The 22,912-nt window shown below is 47.6% G+C and overlaps 1 protein-coding gene across 1 annotated transcript in view; it reads right to left on the reverse strand.

Annotated features, from left to right (window-relative positions):
* LOC138472439 (hexokinase HKDC1-like) overlaps window positions 1-22,912 on the reverse strand; it is a 1,340,644-nt gene that overhangs the window by 395,074 nt on the left and 922,658 nt on the right. The gene's annotated exons all lie outside the window — the stretch shown is intronic.

Here is a 22,912-nt window from a genome sequence, read left to right on the forward strand (position 1 = left end):
TGATCGTTTCTTTCAGTCAAATTAAATGAAATAAATATATGGGGAGGGGTAAGGGAATAGGTTATGGTGGGAGAAGTGGGGTGGGGCTTGCGGGGGGTCTCCCCCTGCATTTCTGAGCAACCCCCCCCAAAAAAATAGGTCAAATTGGAAAAGGTCAAATATTTTCGACAAAGTAGACCTAAAACGTTTTGAACTGCAACACTAGAAGTGTAACTGGAACCTATCGTGGGAGCAAGGGTTTTATCGCTGGGGAGGCAGTTACTGTGATGTGTGCCCACAGCTCTGTTTTGGCCTGAAGTGTGGAGTCTGCTATCACTGAAAAAGGAAAATATGAAACAGCGATGTGCGCTTTCATTTCTTTATTGCAGAAAATGTGATAATGAATTTATTGCATTCTACGTGTCATTTTGGATTACTCATAAACCCTAATTGCTTATAAAATACCTGAAAGGAATTATATCAGCTTTGGTCTATTTATTGTGTGTTCTCGTTACTCGTGATGGCTTATAGACAGGTGCAAAGCTAAGGAGGTATTTTTACGTCTGCCGATGGTAAAAAGCAAGTTACACCAAAACACTGTGAACTGGGGCAAATCTTAAAGAGCTGATTCCCCATATTACAGTTTCCAGGTTCCTGGTAAGTCTATTCGGAGCCCCTACCACCAATAAAATGCCACCATGCAATACCACTAAGGTGGAGAAATTGTACCCTAGAGCGCACCAGGTCTGGTTTTCGGCTTGCCTCTCATTATCCCAATATAAGGATAACAACAGGAAGACCTGTGTTTCTGGGGCTCACAAAATACTGCAACAGCTGAGTCCTGTTTCATCAGTATATTCCTTGTTCTTCATCCGAATCAATAGTTACATTTCCTGTCTCAAAGCGAACCTATAGCAGCACCCATAGTGCCTGTGCATCTGGAAGTTGACCGAGGACAGGAAATCGAAACTCTGAAGACCACCTCTAGACATGCCAAGTCTGGACCAAAACCCAGCTAAGGGTGGTGAGTAGTGAAGTCGCTTACCTGTGGTCCTTTGTTCATCCAAACGCATTTACGTGTTGAAGGTTATTTTGGCTTTCTCTTTGCCTTGGGTAGTATCCGCTTCCTAAAGCTCCCCGAAAGTTGGGAACAGCTTTGTTCATCATAGCAGATCCTCTCCTGACTCTTGGAACCCGTGTTACAGCTTCAGAATTCTTCCACTAACTTTTTCCTGCTCCCTAAGAAGTACTTTGTGAGCTTTACGCACGACCAGGCGCTTTTACATGCACATTGAACATTGAGCACAAGGCTCCATTCATCTTAGGGCTGGACTGCTCTCCAAGCTACCGTGGGTTGGTCTGGTTATCTTCTCAGAAGCGTGTCCTCTTAATCTAAAAAGGGTGGCCTCCTAAACAACTGTCCACCAGGCCAGAGTTTAGAAATCTATTCTAACAAATTAAACTAAATATTAAAAAGAATGGGGGATAAGCAGGACCCCTGGGCCTACTAGTTAGCCTCACTTATGCACAACCCCACGTTAACCCTGCAAATTCTGTTTCCCAGAAACAAAGCAGCCCAGTTAGCAGTCATTTCTGACTCCCTTGCCACATTGCTCAGACAATGGATCATGACTGAGAGGTCGAGGGTGTCAACGGAAGTAGGTCAAGCAGCATGGCCATGCCAGATTACCCCAGGTCAAGGTTATGAAGAAAGAGGAAGGCAGGTTCTGTGCCCCTGTTATTACCCAATCCTAATTGATATTCACCAATATATGCACCACCCTACCTCATGGACAGGTTATGTAAAAGAACTTCATCCAGACCAACAAGAACAGCCAACGCGAACTGCCTCCAAGTTCCGTGTTTCAAACTCTCCGCTATAGGAGGAAATAGCTTCCCAGTCAAGGCTGCGCAGTTGTGGAACTCCTTCCCCCATGGCATCAGAGAACCTCAGCCTTTTCCCAACTTCAGGCAGAACCTGACCAGGTGGCTGAGATCCAATGACATCTAACTACTCTAACCTGCATGACCCTTTAGATGCACCTCCCTTGACTCCCACCCTTTGTTCCTGGAGCTTACTTACTATGTGATTGAATATCCGTGCGCATCACATCACTATGACACTGGAGCCACTTGACCTGATATGACACACTGTATATTACTGTATATTATAACCCTATGACTATGTATGTAACATGCACCCTATTACCTCATTGTTCCTTGACCCTGACCCTGCCTTGTACATACTTGCCTACTGTAACATCGTTGATGTCTGCATTTTCCCACCTATCGTGTAGTTGAGCATATTCTTGTCTGTTTGCGCCCTGATGCCCCAGGGCATGGTGTGCTATATAAATAATAAACTAAACTAAACTAAACTAAACCAAGTAGCCGGTGGACTTTGTCATGGAAATTCACCATCCAGCAATAATCCAAGAAATCGAAGCTTGGTAAACGTCAATAGCAGTCAGCAAAACTGCAAAGTAGGCCAGCAAGACAGAATTGGGGATGCAATTATGTAGAAAAACAAGTGCATAGTAAAACGCTGAATGGTATTAAAGTCATGTGAAAATCAAACAAATTCTGTGAATCTTCTCCGTGAGCATCCTTTATTGGCACATCTGTCATTCTCTCATAACGAAGATGGCAGAAACTGAAGCCGATGCATTTCGGACAACATGCCCATCATCAGACTATTTCTACAAAAATACACCATGTATGTAGGTACTAAGTATATATATATATATATATATATAGTGAGACATGCATTACAATGTAACTAAAGTGCCAAAAATCACTTGTCCTTCCTACCTGTCCTTTTAAAAGAAAGGACAGGTAGGATGGACAAGTGATTATTGGCACATTAGTTGACTTTTTATTGTATGTCTCACTGTATGAGTATACACAGAACCTGTTTCATTTTCAGACAAGTTTAATAGCATTTAGAGTGTGTACTATGCAGTAGTGTTTACTACAAAATGGCGTTCCCAGTGCTGATGACTTCGATCATCAGATTATTTGGTGCAGTTATTAGTATATGCACCTAACTTCGAGAAGCAACAGAGTACTTTACAGAGGTATACAACAATACAGATACATAACGGAGCGCTTTTCAGAGGTAACAAAAGAACAGATATACGGCGGTGGGTGGCATACAGAGGGGCACAGAGGAGGGGTACAGCTGTACCGGGTGGCGGGGAGGAGAGGGACGGGCGGTGTATAGCAAGTCAGGTGGCATGATAGGCGATGTGATGGCCTAGATGTTGAGGCAGAGAGATTCCTTGAAGAGGTGGGTCTTGAGTTCTTTTCTGAATTGTAGGAACATGGAGGCGAGTCGGTTGCAGACAGGGAGTAGATTCCGTAGTTTTGGGGCGTAGTCAGAGAGGGCTTGTTTTCTGGTTGTTTCCTTTTTGCAGCGGCGCATTTCATGTCTGCACGTGTCCTGGCTTCTGGTGGTGCACTGTCCGCGAGAGATGCTGAGTTTCTCCTCAAGGTAACGGAGTCGTATTTCCTAGTAGAGTGCTCATTCAGGTTTCTGGAGGATGCCATAAAGCAAACTGAGTTATTAGTACCATCATTTAAGAATTGTCGTGCCCGCCCATATCCCACTTTTTCAACAGGATTGGACAGCATGAGAACTCCCTGATCCTGGTGTCTTCATGGACCACAGAACAACAACCCCACCTTCGCCTGGTTACATTGATTTTATACCTTCATATACCACAGTTTTATATGGAACGGGTGTGCCAGATGGCATTTGTTTACAACAATATAAAATGTTTCAGTTTGTCTCCAGCCTACTTTACAATCTTATCACAATATGGCACATAAGCTTTAACTACCTTATCATGCTGTGGTGAGAACACTTTACAAAATGGAGCAGTCATTTCGATACAATTTCAGCAGGTCAGCAGAATGTATTCTAGACTGCAGTTCTCACAGGACTCGGGTAGTGCCTGTTCCTAATGATGTGGCCAATTCTACACATTGGCACACTGTCACAGAGCGAGGTGAGAATGGGGCAGTAGTCTAAACCGCATTTGTATGAGCCAGAATAATAATACGTACATAGCAAGCAGTCTATGAAGTGAACTGTATCTTGCTAGTTTCCTAGACAGCTCTGGATTAGGGCATGCACATAAGTACACATGGTTAGGTCTATACGAGACAGAGTGGCGTAGTTCCAAATGACAGACACTAGCAAGGCTTAGCTTTGCGAGTAAGGCATAGAGGATCATTACATATGGAAGCATATTCAAAATGTCGACCACAGCTTGTAGGGTCGCTCTCTTTTCCAGAACTTTTGACAAGAAAGGAGCATTTTTGTTTGGAAATACCATGGGTGCAAAGAAGGCTTTGTTAAAAGTGCGGTGACCCAGGCCTGTTTCAGACTATTGGGCACTGATGCATCTCTGAAGGAAGCGTTTATGAAGAAGGTAACAACAGGGAAGGGGATTCTACAATCCTTGGGTAGTCTTAGAGGGACAGGGGTCGCTGGGACAGGAGCTGGGGTTGAGGTTAGCAAGGGTGTCTCTAACCTCCAGCACTGATGGTAGTAAAAACAAAAATAGTTCCTGTCTGCCATATAAAATGTGGACCATTAGCTCTATGCTCAGAGGGTACCTTTTCATCCGACTCCTGAGGATTTTCACTATTGAGACTGCTAATTTCTATTGAAGAAGTAGGGCTGGGTTATATTACATCAGGTGGTGGAGGGCTGAGTTTGAATTGGAGAATTACAGTGTTTCCAAGATGTTGAACCGAATTATTGGACACATTTCCGGATTCTTCAATCTCGACTGCATAATGCTCTCTTTTGGCTTCAAACATGACTGCTTTGGAAGCAGTAAGATCATCCTTCTAAAATGAACGATTAAGTGGACATGGATCTTCCTCCATTTCTTTTCACTACGTCTTTTTTTAATACCATTATTGCCAAGGATGCTAGTTTTTTCCCCCTTTAAAACTTTATAAAAATAAGACTCAGGGGTTACAGAAATGGCAAAATAAAAGGAAGCATATTGTAGGAATATTTTGCGTTTTTCTGTATTTAACCACTCGACTCACGTAGGCAAAACACTCCGTCTCACATCCCTAGTCATACAATCCCACTTAACAATTCTGGGAAATGAATAGATAGTGTGGTATTCAGAAACAGAAATGTATTTAAATTGATAATGTAACTTCAACTAAGTTGGTCTCCAACATGGAGATCAACAGAGTGTTATAGCAAAAGCAATAATCAACAAATACAATGAATTGCCTGCCTAGATGACTCTCACTGTTATCATTCCATACAAGTATTAATTCCAATCAAATATACATTGGATTCTAAAATAAATACTAAGCATTATGAATACTCCTATACATTATTTTATTTCAGAAGCAACATTTTACTTCAGTACTAACATTTCTGTTTCTCTGCAGGTGTATCCATATTCACGTGGAAAAGTTTCAAGCCCCTTTATAGAATATTATTTTTGTATCTCCTTATCAAGACAAGTATGGTATCAGAGACAATTACTTGAACAATTAAAGTACATGGACATTCAATTAGACTCCCCTGTGCAGATGTGAGGTACTGAATGTATAGGCAATGTTAATAGATGAATAGAGCTAGATATGCAGCTTTAAATTCACGTGTGTGTGTGTGTGTGTGTGTGCGTATTTGTGTGCATGCATGTGTGTGTGTGTGTGTGTGTTATGTTTTGAATCTATTTGTGTGTGCAACTGTCAGTCTATGGATCCATGCAGATCTTTTCGTATGTCTGCACATAGTTTTCAAGATGCATGTGTTTTTGGGCTGGCGATATATGATTCCCCAGTAACATGTACAATGTTTAAACAACACTTCTCTCGCAACAGATACTATAGCCCAAAATGACTCTAGACTGGCAATAGCCACTCATTATATTTTAAGTAGTACATCATTTTACAAAGGCAATCCCACATTTAAAGTAGCACCAAATGCATTCAGTTTAAAATGTTGTTTCTCAATGCAAATGCCATTGGGCTTTAAAGAAGTAACTCACTTGGTGTCCCATGTAACTGTATTGTATTGTATTTGTCATTTATACAGCGCCCTTTCCCCATTTGTATGGCCTCAATGTGCTTTGTGGTTGGAATGCCCTCAGTGGCCACAGTCCATGTGTGGAAGACCCTAAGAGTTAATTTAAAGATGCCTGTGTGCATTTTGCCAAGTTAGGGCTTAGGTGGGCTGGCTAGGCTCCAGTAAGCAGCCTGGAGGTCAGGCACATGGACGGGTGCTGTTGGTGGTTTTAGCTAGTGCTGGAGATTTGATGTGTGCCCAGCTAGACTGCCATTTTTCGTAGGTTGTCGCTGTATACTTATGGCAGAGGTGTTGAGGTACGTGAGGGGTTTCAGTGTGGAGGGCTATGCAAGCTGCTAGACCAGAGTAGCATAGTCATAGCTGCATTCTAGAGTGCATTGATGGGTGGCCATGCCTGCAGCCTGTGTCGACAGAGGTGGTGCAAGGTATACATACCGTAAACTTGGATGGAGTTCATCTTCAATGTCGTTTTTCTAGGTCCAACGCAATTGGCTGGTCTCGCCAGTTTGAAATTCTGAACAGTGGGAGAGGGGACCAGAGGGGTGGGTGGTGTTGTACAATTGTCTGTCAGTGAGGGGGTCGGGGGAAGGCACAAATGTGTCACAGTGTGCTGCAGCAAGCGCTGCCGGCATCTCTGGGGGTATGGGTGGATAGGTGTGTTGTTGGATGTGGGTCAGTGTTTCTGTGCAGGTATCAACAGTATCGAGTGCAAGAAGGTTTCAGAGAGGGAAGGGAAGAGCCATGTTTTGAGGGCCTTTTGTAATGTTAGGTGATTGTCATTGTTGCGGATGTGCAGGGGCAGAGAGTTCCAGATGATCATCGCTTGAAAGGAGAAGGAATATCCCCCCAGTCTGGTGGACTTGTAATGTGGGATGCTGTGCCAGATCTGAGTGTCCTTGATGGGTGGTAGTGAGTGACTTTGTCTTGGAGGAATTTCGGGCCAGACATATGGCATATAAAATATTAGCACCTGTGTTCCTGCTATGCAATTGTATTCTCTGGAATTCCCTGCCCTCTACCTTGCCAAATTTAACCTGGTCAATGTATATGGACAGTTTGGGGTTGATTGGGGTTTAATTTACCTTTTGAATGTGGATTCTGATTTTGGAGAGTCACCTGGAGACTTCGTCATCTTGGAATTATTCCTTTAGCAAACCCTATCTTCGTTTCAGGTGGCTGTCGGCAAATAATATTATAAAATGAGGAAAGTGTTGGCTTATGCTAAGAGGCACAAAATCAACGTGCTGCTTCTGTTGCTTCTACAGGAAACCCATTTAGTATCTGAACAACATGCAGCGACAGCATGCGAGGCGGGGGCTGGAAAGTCGTATGCCTCATATACCAGGTTTCTTAACCCTAATACATAAAGATGTACCATTTACAGTGATAACACATGCTTCTGACTCAGAGGGGTGATATGTGCTAGTCCACGGCAGACTACATGGACAACCTATTAACTTTGTGAATCTGAATTCGTTCAGTGCATGTTGCAGGAATGTGACCATACTTTATTTAGTATGAGCATATCAGCATATTAATTTGAGAGACTTCAACGCAGTACTGAATGATAACCTGGAGAGATCCTTAAAAGAAAAACAGGTACCCTCCTAAAGCTTTAACTGCTTAATGATTTATAAAGATGAGGTCTTTTGGGAATTTTACTCCAAATTATATTCCTACTCAGCAGAAGCATCATAAGACGAAATGATGATGATTCTAGATGAGTTGGCCATGTTGTGGTTGGAAAACTGTCTGGCTTGAAAACACTGTAGACTCCTTGCACAGGGGCAGTGTGAAGTATGTGAACTCACTGAGTAAAGGTAAAACCAAGTCTTTAATGGTAGGAGCGTTACAGCGCTGCAGCCTTCCCTCTCCCTCAGCAGCTTCCAACTGAACCTTTTTCAAAAATAACATGCTTTGGGCTCTTGACGTTTCTAGAGCTCTCTATTTCGTCAACAGCTGATGCAGGGTTCTACACATCAGATAAACGACTCTGTACATTATTAACACTTTAACTCTGTACACTATATAACACATGTCGTTCACTTCCAATAAACTGAGGAAAAGAAGGTTGCAAATGTGCACAAAATAAGTTACTGAACAACATTTACAGAAAAACATAAGCTACTGAACAACATTTAAAGTTGCAGCTGTACCTGTGAACAGGAACAGGTTGACAGATGGGGCGAGAAGCGGTTTACCTGGACGGCAGTGGAGGAGCTATGATCTTTTTGCAATGCGCCACTTCTTCCACACCTCGCCTCCTTCCAACTGAACCACATTGCCACATTCCTTCCACACAGTCCTTACCCCCAATAACTTTGAATCAACCTTCCTACTCCTCCTTGGAAGTCTGATCCTTACCTCATCAGCTCTTCTCAACCTCACTAATCCACATCCTTTCTTCAAATCAAACCTTTTCTTGGATTTCTCTCCACCCAATCTAATTCTTTCATGAATAAGATCCAAATCCACTCCCACTAATTTGGAGTGACTCATTCATCCTGGTACCAGCATTGTGTTGGGCTTGCACCCCCTCATTAACAAGTTGTTGGGGACAAAGACCCCGCCCATGGTGGTACCAGAGACATGTAAAGCTCTGTGGGACACCATTGCCATTGATTTATTAAGACCACTACATTTTCGAAGGAGCAGAGATTCTTATATCATAGTTGTCATGGATTTGCTCAGTAAGTGGCCAGAAGTAGGGGTGATCATGGATATCATGTCTAAGAATGTAATAACATTTGTGGAGGGTATATTTTGGAGAGAGGGTTGGCCGACTCACCTGGTCAGCAACAATGGACCACAATTTGTTTAAAAAGAGTTTCCAAAATGGCTTGAAGAGAATGGTGTTAAACATAAGCGGGAGTCTCTGTATCACCCGAAAGGATGGTATCCACTTGTCGGTGCAATCTGGTGGTGACTGGCAGAAGGAGTTGCTTTGGTGGGTGTTCCAGTATAGGTGCACATCTAATCCAGAGAGTGGTACATCTCCATTTGAGTTAATGAGGGGGTGCAAGCCCAACACAATGCTGGTACCAGGATGAATGGGTCACTCCAAATTGGTGGGAGTGGATTTGGATCTTATTCATGAAAGAATTAGATTGGGTGGAGAGAAATCCAAGAAAAGGTTTGATTTGAAGAAAGGATGTGGATTAGTGAGGTTGAGAAGAGCTGATGAGGTAAGGATCAGACTTCCAAGAAGGAGTAGGAAGGTTGATTCAAAGTTATTGGGGGTAAGGACTGTGTGGAAGGAATGTGGCAATGTGGTTCAGTTGGAAGGAGGCGAGGTGTGGGAGAAGGGGCGCATTGCAAAAAGATCATAGCTCCTCCACTGCCGCCCAGGTAAACCGCTTCTCGCCCCATCTGTCAACCTGTTCCTGTTCACAGGTACAGCTGCAACTTTAAATGTTGTTCAGTAACTTGTTATGTTTTTCTGTAAATGTTGTTCAGTAACTTATTTTGTGCACATTTGCAACCTTCTTTTCCTCAGTTTATTGGAAGTGAACGACATGTGTTATATAGTGTACAGAGTTAAAGTGTTAATAATATACAGAGTCGTTTATCTGATGTGTAGAACCCTGCATCAGCTGTTGATGAAATAGAGAGCTCTAGAAACGTCAAGAGCCCAAAGCATGTTATTTTTGAAAAAGGTTCAGTTGGAAGCTGCTGAGGGAGAGGGAAGGCTGCAGCGCTGTAACGCTCATACCATTAAAGACTTTGTTTTACCTTTACTCAGTGAGTTCACATACTTCACACTGCCCATGTGCAAGGAGTCTACAGTGTTTTCAAGCCAGACAGTTTTCCAACCACAACATGGCCAACTCATCTAGAATCATCATCATTTCGTCTTCTAATGCTTCTGCTGAGTAGGAATATAATTTGGAGTAAGATTCTCAAAAGACCTCATCTTTATAAGTCATTAAGCAGTTAAAGCTTTAGGAGGGTACCTGTATTTTTTGTAAGGATCTCTCCAGGTTATCATTCAGTACTGCGTTGAAGTGTCTAAAATTAATATGCTGATATGCTCATACTAAATAAAGTATGGTCACATTCCTGCAACATGCACTGAAAGAATTCGGATTCACAAAGTTAATAGGTTGTCCATGTAGTCTGCCGTGGACTAGCACATATCGCCCCTCTGAGTCAGAAGCATGTGTTATCACTGTAAATGGTACGTCTTTGTGTATTAGAGTTAAGAAACCTGGTATATGAGGCATATGACTTTCCAGTCCCCGCCTCGCATGCTGTCGCTGCATGTTGTTCAGATACTAAATGGGTTTCCTGTAGAAGCAACAGAAGCAGCACGTTGATTTTGTGCCTCTTAACATATGCCAACACTTTCCTCATTTTATAATATCATGTAGTCCTTTGACATTCTATGACATACATCTCAACATTGTCATGTCACCTTTGGTTGAAATGATTCTATTATTGAAGTTGTTAAACTCTTTATTTAACTGTTTTATTGAGGTTTAAAATGATATGATAAGGATATGATATGACATTTATAACGCGCCTATACCCAAGTGTTTCAAAACATAAACATAACAAAACATATACTACACTACAGACGGCATCACCACCCCAATACCAACCATCACCCACAGGTACACTTACATCCAAAGGGAGAATAAATCAAATAGGATCCTTATTTTTTAACAAACGGATTGGGGGTCCGACACCATAGAGGCGGAGCTGCTGAACGACAGCAGATATGTCACATAGGGGCCTCAAATGTCCTTTGGCTTTGAGGCCGGATGTAAAACAGTTCCATATTCCGACTCCAATTCGTAGCAGTTCAGAATGTTAGACCTCCAGTGTTCATATGTAGGAGGGTGGCCCCTACCCCCACACCATAGCCACTCTCCGTTTGGCCAACAACAACAACAAGCCGAGTAGTTTCCTTACATGTTTAGCTAGCCCCTATGTGTACCCTAGCAAATCAACCAAAGGAGACAGGGCACCCCTTCACCCACAATTCCCTTGACCATTCCAAACACCCTTGCCCAAAAGGAGTGAACTCGGGTGCAGTCCCAAGCCAGGTGTAGAAAAATACCCAGGGAGGCACTACAGCACTGACATGAATCAGTGGTTTTAGGAACCAATCTATGTATACCCACAGGTGTAGGTTCTCCCACCTAGCTCATGAATCCCCAGCCCACCCCGCGGCCAGATCACTTATCGCAGTATGCCGCCTAGAGACCAATCTTGACCGAGTCCCCATGCTGATCACAACAGGCGCAATAGGGAGCTCCCTAGGAAAATCTGCAAACTTATCTTTTAAACCCACCCGCAGCCTATAATAGACAAAAATATCAAGTGCTGATACCACCCCCTTGGCCTTGAATTCTTCCAACGTAAGGAACTGTCTGTTCGGGAAGACATCCCCACCAGCATTCGAAACCCAACCTGTCCATGTGTAAAAACCTTCTCTTCCATGAGTGAGATTCCCGGCACATTCTTAATTGGGGGAAGCAGGGAGTAAAGTAACTCGTTACCCGGCAACGCCCTCAATCTTTTTCAAGGCGTGTAAAGTAAGCGCTACAATTGTACAAGCTCTGCTCATGAGCAGCAGGTATGTGAGAGCAACTACCCTTAGGGGCACAGGGGTGACCAAAGCCCTGTCAATTTGCATGTGTGCCCTGCCGTGGACGAATCCTACCAATGTGCCATAAAGGATGCCTGAGCTGCTGTCCTATAGGCCTCAAAATCGAGAGGAGCAGGCCCCCCACTCCCCTCTGTAGCAGTGCCACTAACTGTTCCCAGCACAGACAGGCCTGCTTTCCCTGGCAAATAAGGAACAAGTTACTTCCCTGTAACTGTTGTTCTCCAGCATGGGTCTGGCATGGATTCACATGCTCATTTTTATCTCCCGTCGTCAGGCTGGGAATCCTCGGTAAAGAAAAAATCAGTATCAGTTTCATTTCTGATCTGTCTTTCTTAGTAGTAACCAATCACTGGTCTCTGGGTCATATTGCCCCCAGCCAATGACTGCCCTCTCCCTAAGCCCCTCTCCTCAGATTTGGTGGCACGTAAAGTGGCAGTATGACCAAGTGAAGAGCCGCAGAGGGGAAGGAGGGAGGGTTCGCATGTGAATCCATGCCAGACCCATGCGGAAGACCAACAGTTACAGGTAAGTTCCTTCTCCAGCATGGGGTCTGGCATGGATTCACATGCTCATGAATATAAGAATACATAGCAGTACACACATGCACAACCACGGGAGGTGGCAAGGCTCAACATTAAGCAATACAACAACTCAACATTAAGCATCTCTTACCTCCTCACCAGGCTCACCTTAAGCGAACAGGTTGCGCAGCACTTCCTGGCATACTCTGGACTCCTCCCTGGAATCCCTGTTGACGCAGTAGAATTTTGTGAAGGTGTGCGTCGACCTCCACATAGCAGCCCTGCAGATGTCCAGCAGGGGCACACTAGATAAGAACGCCGTGGTAGCAGCGATCGCTCTAGTCGAATGGGCTCTCGGACGGCCGGGCAACGGTCGGTTAGCCAACCGTTGACAGTGCATGATGCAGCCAGAGAGCCATCTGGAAATGGAAGCCTTCGAGAGAGCCTTCCCTTGGTTCACAGGTCCAAAGTTCACAAACAGCTGTGATGTCTTCTGAAAACTCTTCGTGCGGTCCACGCAGAACTTCAGAGCTCTAGCTACATCCAGCGAGTGCAAAGTCCTCTCGGCCGGAGACGAAGGCGACGGGAAGAACACAGGTAACACCAAGGGCTCGTTGAGATGGAAGTCCGACGGCACCTTGGGCATGAAGGAGGGGTGCGTCCTCAGCACTACCCTCGCCTCGTGGAAGGTCAGATATGGAGGTTTACAAGAAAGGGCCTGGATCTCTCCCACTCGTTGTGCTGAGGTGATTGCCACGAGAAACGCTGTCTTCCACGACAGGAACTTCAAAGGCGCTGAATGCAGAGGTTCGAATGGCGGTCCCATGAGCCTGCTCAGCACCACATTGAGTTCCCACACCGGGGCTGGTGCCTTCACCAGCGGGAATGAACGGAACAGTCCTTTCAAGAACTCCTTCACTAGGCAATGAGACCACAGAGATGATCGTCCTGGAGTTCTGGTGTAGCGGGAGATCACCGCTAAGTGTATTTTGATGGAGGTGTGCGCCAGCCCCGCCTTGGCCAGCGACAACAGGTATGGCAGCACCTGGGGGGCCGCGGTCTGCAAAGGGTTAATCTTCTGTGCACAGCACCAGACAGAGAACCTCTTCCACTTATGTCCATAGCACTTTAGAGTCGAGGGCGCCCTGGCCTTTGCAAGCACTGCCCTGCAGTCCGCCGGGATATCGTACCTCCAAACTCTAGTGCTGCAGGAGCCAGGCCTGCAAGTTCAGCGACCCCCGGTCATGATGGAGGATGGCGTCTCCTTCTCTGGAGAGAAGATCCGCGTCCGTTGGCAGTTTGACTGGGGCGGACGCCGACAAGTCCAGAAGGTCCGGGAACCAGATCTGCCTCAGCCACGCCAGTGCGACGAGGATCATCCTGAACCGGGACCTCATGAGTTGGTTGCCGAGTCGCAGAAGCAACGGCAACAGAGGGAACGCATACAGGAACAGGCCATCCCAGGGGAACGAGTAAGCATCGCCCATGCTCCTCGGCTAGGGAAACCTGCTGGCGAACCTCTGACACTTGGAATTCATTGCCATCATGGACAGGTCAATCTGGGGTTTGCCCCATCTTTGAAAGAGTCGATCCACTTGATCCTGATGCAGCTCCCACTCGTGGCACGAGCGCAGCTCCCTGCTGAGTGAGTCAGCGATGGTGTTCTTTATTCCTGCCAGGTGGAAGGGAACCAGAAACATCCCCTGGGCGACGGCCCAGTGCCACAGATCCTGGGCCACCTTGGATAGGGCTAGGGATCTGGTGCCTCCCTGCTTCTGGATGTAGAACATCGTGGTGGTGTTGTCGGTGAAGACCCGCACCACCTTGCTCTTGAGGGACGGAAGGAACGACTTGAGTGCCCAAAACACGCTCGGGGCTCCATGATGTTGATGTGGAGGGACCTCTCCTCCGGGAGACAAAGGCCTCTTGCGTGGAGAACTCCGGTGTGCGCGCCCCATCCCTCAATGGAGGTGTCTGTCGTCACTGTGTCCTGATGTGCCGGGGTCTGAAAGTCTGTGCCCGCCACAAGGTGTGCGCGGGTGCCCCACCACCGAATTGCTTGACGGAAGGCCTCGTCGAGCGGGATCCTGTCTTCGAAGCTGCCTGTCGCTTGTATCCAGCGAGCGTCGAGGAACTCTTGTAGAGGGCGCATTTGAAGCCTGCACAGGCGCACCAGGTAGATGCATGAGGACATCATGCCGAGCAGGGACTTGATGGATCTCACCCTGGCCACATCTGGGGCCAGCAGGCGCTGCACCTTGCCCAAGATGGCCTTCGTCCTCTCCTCCGACGGAGAAGCCAATCGTGCCACTGTATCGAGCTTGGCTCCCAGAAACAGTGCGACCTGCGACGGAACCAGGCGGGATTATGAGTAGTTGATGGAGAAACCAAGGTCCGTGAGCAGTTGGACGGTCTGCGCTGTGTGTTCGACGGCAGGTTCTCTTGTCCTTATATGGATGAGCCAATCATCCAGGTAGGGGTAAACGTGGATCCCCTGCAGGCGCAGCCGCGCCGCCACTGGTGCTAGGCACTTGGTAAATACCCTGGGTGCCGACTTCAATCCGAATGGTAGGGCTTTGAGTTGGTAGTGCCATCCTTGGACTACGAATCTGAGAAACTTTCGGTGACTTTTTAGAATGGGGATGTGGAAGTAAGCATCCTCCAAGTCCAGCGACGACAGAAAGTCATTTTTCTCCAGCTGTCCAGAACGTGCTGGAGGGTGACCATCCTGAACTTCTGGGCCTTGATGTATTTGTTTAACCGATGTAGGTCCAGGATGGGGTGCCATCTGCCTGTCTTCTTTCTGACAAGGAAGTATCTTGAGTACACTCCGGAGCCCCGGAGCCTCTTGGGGACGAGCTCAATGGCACCTTTCCTGAGCATCGACTTTAATTCTAACAGCAGTTGAGGGACGTGACTTTCCTTCCTGGCCACGGGAGGAATGCGGGGGCACTTCTTTCGAAATTTGAGTGTGTGCCCGTGGGCCAGAGCCTCCAGCACCCAACGGTCGGTGGAGATGGACTCCCACACGCTGACGAAATTCGCCAGCCGGCCTCCCACCGGGGTGCTTTGGTGGGGGACCGACGCTATGGCCGGTTCAGTCCTGCTTGGCGGCGGCCTTGCCGACTTGGCCTCCTTGTTGACAGCGACGATATCCTCCTGGCTTGACGCGTCCCCTGTAGGCCTCCTGCGATGAGGAGAGGGCCGCCTGGCGGTACGTAGAGGAGCCGCCGCCGGATCCTTTGGAGGCACCCTGTCTGCCTCCAGAGTTCCGAAAGGGCGGTCGTCGCTGTTGTAGAACTCCTAGGGCCCGAGCCGTCTCCGAGTCGGCCTTAATGGCCTGAAGTGACTCATCCACTGTTTTCCCAAACAGGTGTTCCCGTCGAAGGGCATGTCCAACACTCTGGTTTGCACGTCCTGACGGAAGTCTGTTGCCTTGAGCCAACCCCGCCATCGGAGGCAAACACTGTTGCCTAACTGGCGGAACCCGGTGTCGGCAATGTCTGTGGCCACCATTATGGCGTGGTCCGACGCCACCTCACCTTCCTGCAGAATCTCCAGGGCCTCTGCCCTCTTGTCGTCCAGTAGGAAGTCCAACAGTGGAGCGATCTTGTGCCACAACTCCCTGTCGTAGCCGGCCACAATCGCTAGGGCGTTGGCCGCCTTAATTGTCGTCGCCGCCGACGAGATGAGTGGCATCCAGTTTTTTTCCCTCGCCGTCGGGTGGGGAAGTAGAAGTCGAAGCCATCGCCCTCGCCGCTTTCTTCTTGGCCGCTGCTAAGACGACCGAATCCGGTGTCGGCTGAGCCCTGAGGCACAAGGGGGCGGCATCGGGAACCCGGTACTTCTTCTCATACCGATCCCTCTTGGCAGGCGTCGTGGACGGGTTCTTCAGGAGCGCAAGTCCCTCGTCCCAGATATCATCGTGCAACGGTACCGCGAGGACCGTCTTTCTCTTGGCCTCTCGCCGTTGATAGAGGAAGCCTTCCTTCTTCTGTTCCTCAGGGCAGAGCTGGAAGAGCTTGGATGCCCTGGCAATCATGGTGTGGAAGTAGCCAATTTCATCAGGCAGGGAAGCCCGGGGGGGAGAGGGTGGTGAAGGAAGGTCCATCCCGTCGTCACCACCGTCGTCATCCGTCCCTGTCGTCGCCGTATCTGTCCCTGTGTCCTCCCTGGGATCAGGGGAGGGAGATGAGGGTTTACCGGGACGTGAGGGCTGGAAGGGCGGGGGGATGAATTCTCCTCCGTTTGCTAGGAGGGCTTCCCGATGGGCCCGGTTCTGCCGGGTCGTCCGTCGGGGTTAGAGGCAACCTTGTCCGTATCTCCGTGCATAAGGTTTGGATTGCCATCAAAATGGCCGCCAAGTTATCCTGAGGCTGGAGCACTAGTTGCGACGGGCGAGATGACTGCTCCTCCACTGGGGCCTCTTCGTCACCGCCGTCGCTCTCTTCTTCCACCTCCTCGGGATCCTTCCCGTGGGATAGGACTTTCTCGGACCTCTTGCTGAGGCCCTTAACGGCTTCAACCAGCTCCTCCTCAGAGGCTGTATCCGTGTCCGTAATGGCCACCGCCCCCCTCTTTTTCCACCGGGGTCTTCACGGGGGTCTTGTCGATGGGTTGGAAAGAGGATTCCCTCCGCGGTGGCAGGGAAACTCTGGGCCCTGAGGTTGCCTCCACTGGTGTAGCCTCCACAGGCTTCACCAGGGTCTTCGTGCGACTCCCTCGATAGAGGCCTTAGCTGGGTGAATCAAGGCCCTCCCCACCTTGGGCGTGCTTGGGGCCTTCACCTTGGGGGGAGGGTCACCGCCTCGCTCCCCATCGGCTGATCCCTTTGAGATTGACTGGGGCCTCTCCAGAAGCTTACCCGGGTTCTCGGATTTTATCTTCCCCGAGTGTTGACTCATGGTTGATGGCGCTGGTGAAGGTGCACCCTGCCTGGCAGCCGAAGAGCCCGACCCTTCGGCGCTCACAGTGCCCGCAGACTCGCGGTGCTTTGCCTTCTGTTGGGCCCCTGTCGCCGGGGCGCCCTCAGAGGACTTAGAAGACCGCTCGGACTTCTTCCTCTTCTCACCTGCTGGGCCATTCTACAGCCTGCTGGTGAGGCGGATCCGACGATCCCTCATGGTCAGTTCCGATAAGTTCTTGCAAAACGCTCAGTCCTTTTCCACATGCGTTTTGTCTTCAGGAAGGCAGTAGAGACATCTCATCCTCCTTGAAAACATTCTGTAATCTGCATCCAGGGCAGTTCCTGAACAGCTTGGATCCGGGCGTCGAGCTTCCCTTGTCCTGGGCCATGTCCATGAGGTAGGCCTCAGATCTTCTGGAAACCTCCAAGAAGCGTACTCGATGAAAACTTCGCCCTTGAGGGGCATAGAAGGTTCCGAAATGGGTCCCCGTTGATCGGAAGTAGAAACGGTGGAGCTTGAGTCTCGATTGACCGAAAAAAGATGTAAAACTCCTTGAAAAAATCACAAAACGCAGTAAAAGCTTGAGAGCAGTAAAAATCTGAAGATGGCTGCCATGGGAGGGGCTTAGGGAGAGGGCAGTCATTGACTGGGGGCAGTATGACCCAGAGACCAGTGATTGGTTACTACTAAGAAAGACAGATCAGAAACGAAACTGATACTGATTTTTTCTTTACCGAGGATTCCCAGCCTGACGACGGGAAATATTCATGAGCATCTGAATCCATGCCAGACCCCATGCTGGAGAAATGTGTTAAAACGAATTTCAAAGATTTAAAGATTTAAAGAAGTGGAATGAACAAAGAAATGTTGGCAGTATCACCATTTTAATTACTGATATTCGACCAAAGAGGTACAGAGGCAGGTTCGTCCACCTCCTAAGAAGTGCCTCGGTTAGTACCATCTTTTTCCCATAGTTCTTTTGATAAAGCACTTCACGTGAGCTAGCCACCATCACCCCAAGGTACTGAGTGTCATCAGGATGCACTGCCACTGGAAGTCAAAATCCTCTTCAAACCTCTCAGTCCGATTGGTCAGGAGAAACAGCTTCAATTTGGAAGGGTTAATATTAAGCTGTGAGAAACTACCCAAAAACAAAATATCCCTCACAACCGGCGCTAGGTTCACTGCTGGGTCCAAGATAAACAGGATTAAATCATCCGTATACAGCGATATCGTTAAGATGGAATGCTAAACTCTGACCTGGTGGGCAGAAGTTTAGGAGGTCGCCCTCGGTTTAGTGAAACAGGGGATCCTTCTGGACAAGCCAGACCAATCTAGGTAGCTTGGCAGGTGGTCAAGACTCAGGAGGGATGAGAGTGATCGGAATCCCACAATGAGCACACACAGCAACAAACCACAAATTACTCTTAGACAAGTGTATATAAAAAATATCTATACATTTATTGTCAGCCGGACCAAATAGACACAAGTAACTTTAGCAATGATAAAACAGTTGTCACACAAATCCTTAAACTATACAATATATATGCATTACCTTTCCTAATTCTATACAGTGGAAAAACACAGCCACAACCTGTAAAAATAGGGTTAAGTAAACACATAAACAGCATTAGGCAATTCTTCAGAGTTAGTTCCCTAACTTTCGTGTTCAGCCGTAAGAAGAGGGAAGCCTTGTGCTCAACAGTACAGTTGTGCATAAAAACGCACAATCTCGCAGATGAAACAAAAAGCAGGTCTTCTTGGGAGGGCTGTAGCAAGTCAGGAAGGGTCTTGAGGCAATGAAAAATTGGTTCCCACTATTCGAGTAGGCCCTGCCCTTGGTGGCAAAGCAGTGTTCAAATGGCAAGAATAGCTAGGGAGCGGAGACTAACGAAGCCAAGTTTGAATACCTTCAAGGGATACTTGTGGTTAAAAGGGATCGGTTGTGCCAGAGGGCCACCGGTAAGTGATGCAAGTACTCACCGACCCTTGGCACAGACTGGACCAAACTTTGTCAGTTTAGTCAAGGTCACTAGTAGGTTTGAGTCCTGCAGTTTTGTGGCGCTCCGGCTCTCAGCGTTGTAGTGGAGAACGATCATCCGTGACGGGACAGTTGCCTTTTCTCAGCTTCCGATGGAGGTATGAAGAAAATTCTAGTGCAACAGGCTTCAGGACACAGGAGGGCAGAACAGCAAGGGATCTATAGCGACCGTCACCACCAGGTACGATACAGGAATTGTGGATACGGGCAGCGTTACACACTCTCCTAATTCGGGACCCAGAATTTGGCGGTAGAATGCACAGGACCACAAGCAAGCAATGTCCCAAGTCTCAGGCTTGCACTTGAGACAGTGGTGGTGCTGCAGGTTACCCTGAGTTAGAGCTGGACAGTTCACTGGCTGGCCGAGGAACACTTCCGAAGGTACTCATTCGGTGGGTAAGCAGAGGGCGCTGAGAGTAGTTCCCACTACTCCGAAGGGGTGAAGTGCCTTGGCAGGCCTTCTTGATCTATCCAAGATTAGCTTTGCACCAAAATGGAGGACTTTCAATGAAGATCTGCTCTCTTGCAGGCATCCCAGACGTGGACCAATCATGATCCATGGTGGTCTCAGTCATTCAGGCACTCCAGACATCCTGGCACCAGTAGTGTGGATTGGGACCAGACAGTCCCAGCCTGCTTCCTGGGCACACCCACGTGACAGGCAGAAGCCTGCGAAAGAGATTGGTTTTCCAAGGAGGCTGCATGCCCAAATAAGGAAACCCCGGGTTACTCGACCTTGGTGAAGGGAAGGGACAAAATGGCCATGGGACAGAACAAAAGACTTTGTGGCTTGGCCATTTTCAGACCTGGCCCCAGTCTTGAGACAAACAAGGTAAACTTGGTTTGCCTCAGTAAAAAGAAGTAAAACATTACTGCTGCCATTAGTTTGTCCCAGGCACACTCGTACAATCACCTAAAAATCCTTCGAGGATGTGTAGGGTCATAAAACAAAAAGGGACCCCAGCGCACAGTACTGGAACGTACATTGTACACTGTTAAAAAGTTACCAAGAAATGGCACCATAGTCAAACACTAAGGGAAACATAGTTTCCCAGTACTGACAGTCTGAAGGGTGTGTAATTTCCCCCATAACATGTAAGCAAAAGCTCAAGCCAATTTAGCTGAAGGCTGGGCTCCACTGGAAAAAGTCAGGATAGGAAAGCCAAACAAAAGCAAAATGTTTGGGGGTCCATACATGGAGGGAAAATTGCACATAAATGAAATCGTTCCTAACACTCGCCCCTCCCATACTAAGGCCAGCGGGAACTAATCCACCCCTGGATAGGGCTCATGTTGGAGTCAGTTAAACATTCTGGACAACCCATCAGCATTGCTATGTTGGACACATGGCCTGTGCTCAATAGTGAAGTCAAACCATTGCAGGCTTATGGACCACCTGAGCAACTTTGGATTCTCTGCCTTCATGTTCAATAGCCCCTTTAATGGATTATGATCAGTTTGCACAGTGAAGTGAGTGCCATAGAAGTAGGGCCTCAGCTTCCTTAGGGCCCACACAACCGAGAAACATTCTTTCTCTACTGTGGACCACCTGAGCTCTCTGTCCTTAAGCTGGTGACTAATTAATCCAATGTGGTGTTACTTGTCTTTCTCTTCTATCTATGATAGTACAGCACCTATCCCAGTGTCAGAGGCATCTGTCTGACAATAAAAGCATATTTGAAATAAGGGGCCCTGAGAATAGGGGCCTGTCACAGGGAGTCTTTTAAGCCATTGAAGGCCTTCTCACACTCCTCAGACCAAGAGACCTTCCTAGGCTTCTTTGGAGTAGTGAGAGCAGTCAGAGGGGCAGCTATGGTGCCATAGTCTGCCATGAAATTTCTGTGCTCTTCAGCATCATCAATGCCTCCCTCGCAGAAGGGTAATACCCAGACACCCTCAAGACTGGTCTCCTACGGCCTCTTTTGAATAAGTCAACCCTAGATCCAGAAAACCTGGCCATCTACAGGCCCATTGCAAACACCTGTTTATTGGCAAAATCTTGGAAAAAAGTAGTTGCTACACAACTACTTGCCAGAATCGAACAACTCCACCTCCTAAAGGATTATCAGTCAAGGTTCTGCCCAAAGTGTAGCATAGAGAAAGCAACCATCCAGGTGGTGGAAGATGATCTCCAAATTATGGATAGTGGGGCGACACATGCCTCTTCGTCCTCCTTGACCTCTCGGCTGCATTCGACACCGTCTACCACCGCCTTCTTCTCTCCCTCCTTGCTGACAGGATGGGATTCCCTTACACTGTCCTGAACTGATTTACCTCCTACCTATCAGCCAGACACCAGGCTGAATTTTAACTGACTCCAGGTCTCCTGCAGAGTCCTCCAAGGCTCCATCCTCTCACCAATCCTTTTTAACCTTTACATGGAGCCTCTGGGCACCCTCCTCAAAGATCCCAATATAGCCATCCACCAATACGCAGACAACACTCAGTTGTACATGAGAGTAAATAGCGCACAGGATATATCATTCGTCTCTGTGATTACCTAGCCATCATCTAATCCTGGATGTCGACTGCCTACCTCAAACTAAACCCATAGAAGATTGAATTCATCCTCATCAGTCCACCTGCTAAAAAATAACTTGTCCAACAATGGCTCAATGATATGCACCTATAAGGATTTGATCCACAACTCTCAGATTCAGCAACATCCTTAAGCTTCACCATCGACAGCAATCTCTCCTTCCAGAAACACAGCCTAGAAGGCCCAAATAGCCTGCCTCAGAATCATTACCCTCAGAAAAATCAAACTCTTCATCCCGCCTCAGAACTTCCACACCATAGTGCAGGCTCTTGAGGTCTTGTAGATTGATGGGGGAAATGCTCTCCTGACAGGCTTCCCAGCTGCTCACTTGGCTCCCTTAAAAGCAGTCCACCATGCTGCAGCATGTCTTATTATGTGAGCACAGACATTTTACTGAATTACACCCATCCTATGCGAACTACATAGGTTTCCACTCCAAGTCAGGATACTTATCAAGACTACATGCATCAGCTGCAAAGCAGTCATAAGTAGCATACCAGCTTATCTGGTGGCTAATCTCCACATATCTGGTGGCACATGCTCCTCGCACCGCAAATCGACCAACCTGCTTGAATCACAACTCGTCCTCAAGGAGAGGACACGCAAACAATCCTTCTCTTGTCATGCACCCAGCCTCTGGAACTGGATCCTGGTGTTGCCTCGGAATGCCCCCACAATTCTCCAATTTCGCAAATCTCTCAAAACATGGCTCTTTCAACAACACCTGACCAAGGACTAATTCCAATGGATACACACACCGGCGCACAGACCTCATAGTACTGCGCTACTGTTAAAAGATGCCAGCCCAAATGCAGGCTACCCACACTCTGTACAGCGCTCCACTGCTCTCGACCTTGGTCTGCGCTTTAAACAATAACATACAAAAATAAAATTTTAAAAAATAAGTCACTCTCCTCTGCTCTGGATTTTCTGCCAGATGGAATCCTCTGGCACAATGTGCAGACAGTGTGACCCCTGCCCAGCGAATGTTACTGCACATCTTCGGGTTGCCTAGACCAGTCTTGTAAGCGAGGAGCAATCCACTTTCCCTGAAGGTTGATACGCCTCTGCTCCCTCCTTAGCTCCCAAGATGCATTGTCGCGGCTGCAGCAACCTTTAATTTGCCTCACACAGAGTATTGTAAAAGGATTTTCTGGTCACGTGGGTGGCTTCACACTTAGGATGCCATTTCGGTTGTGGCACGCTCCAGCCCTTCTCCCCAGATAACCACACAGTTTTAG

Source organism: Ambystoma mexicanum, chromosome 8 (assembly GCF_040938575.1).
Source record: "Ambystoma mexicanum isolate Mex_15411 chromosome 8, UKY_AmexF1_1, whole genome shotgun sequence".
NCBI lineage: Eukaryota > Metazoa > Chordata > Amphibia > Caudata > Ambystomatidae > Ambystoma > Ambystoma mexicanum.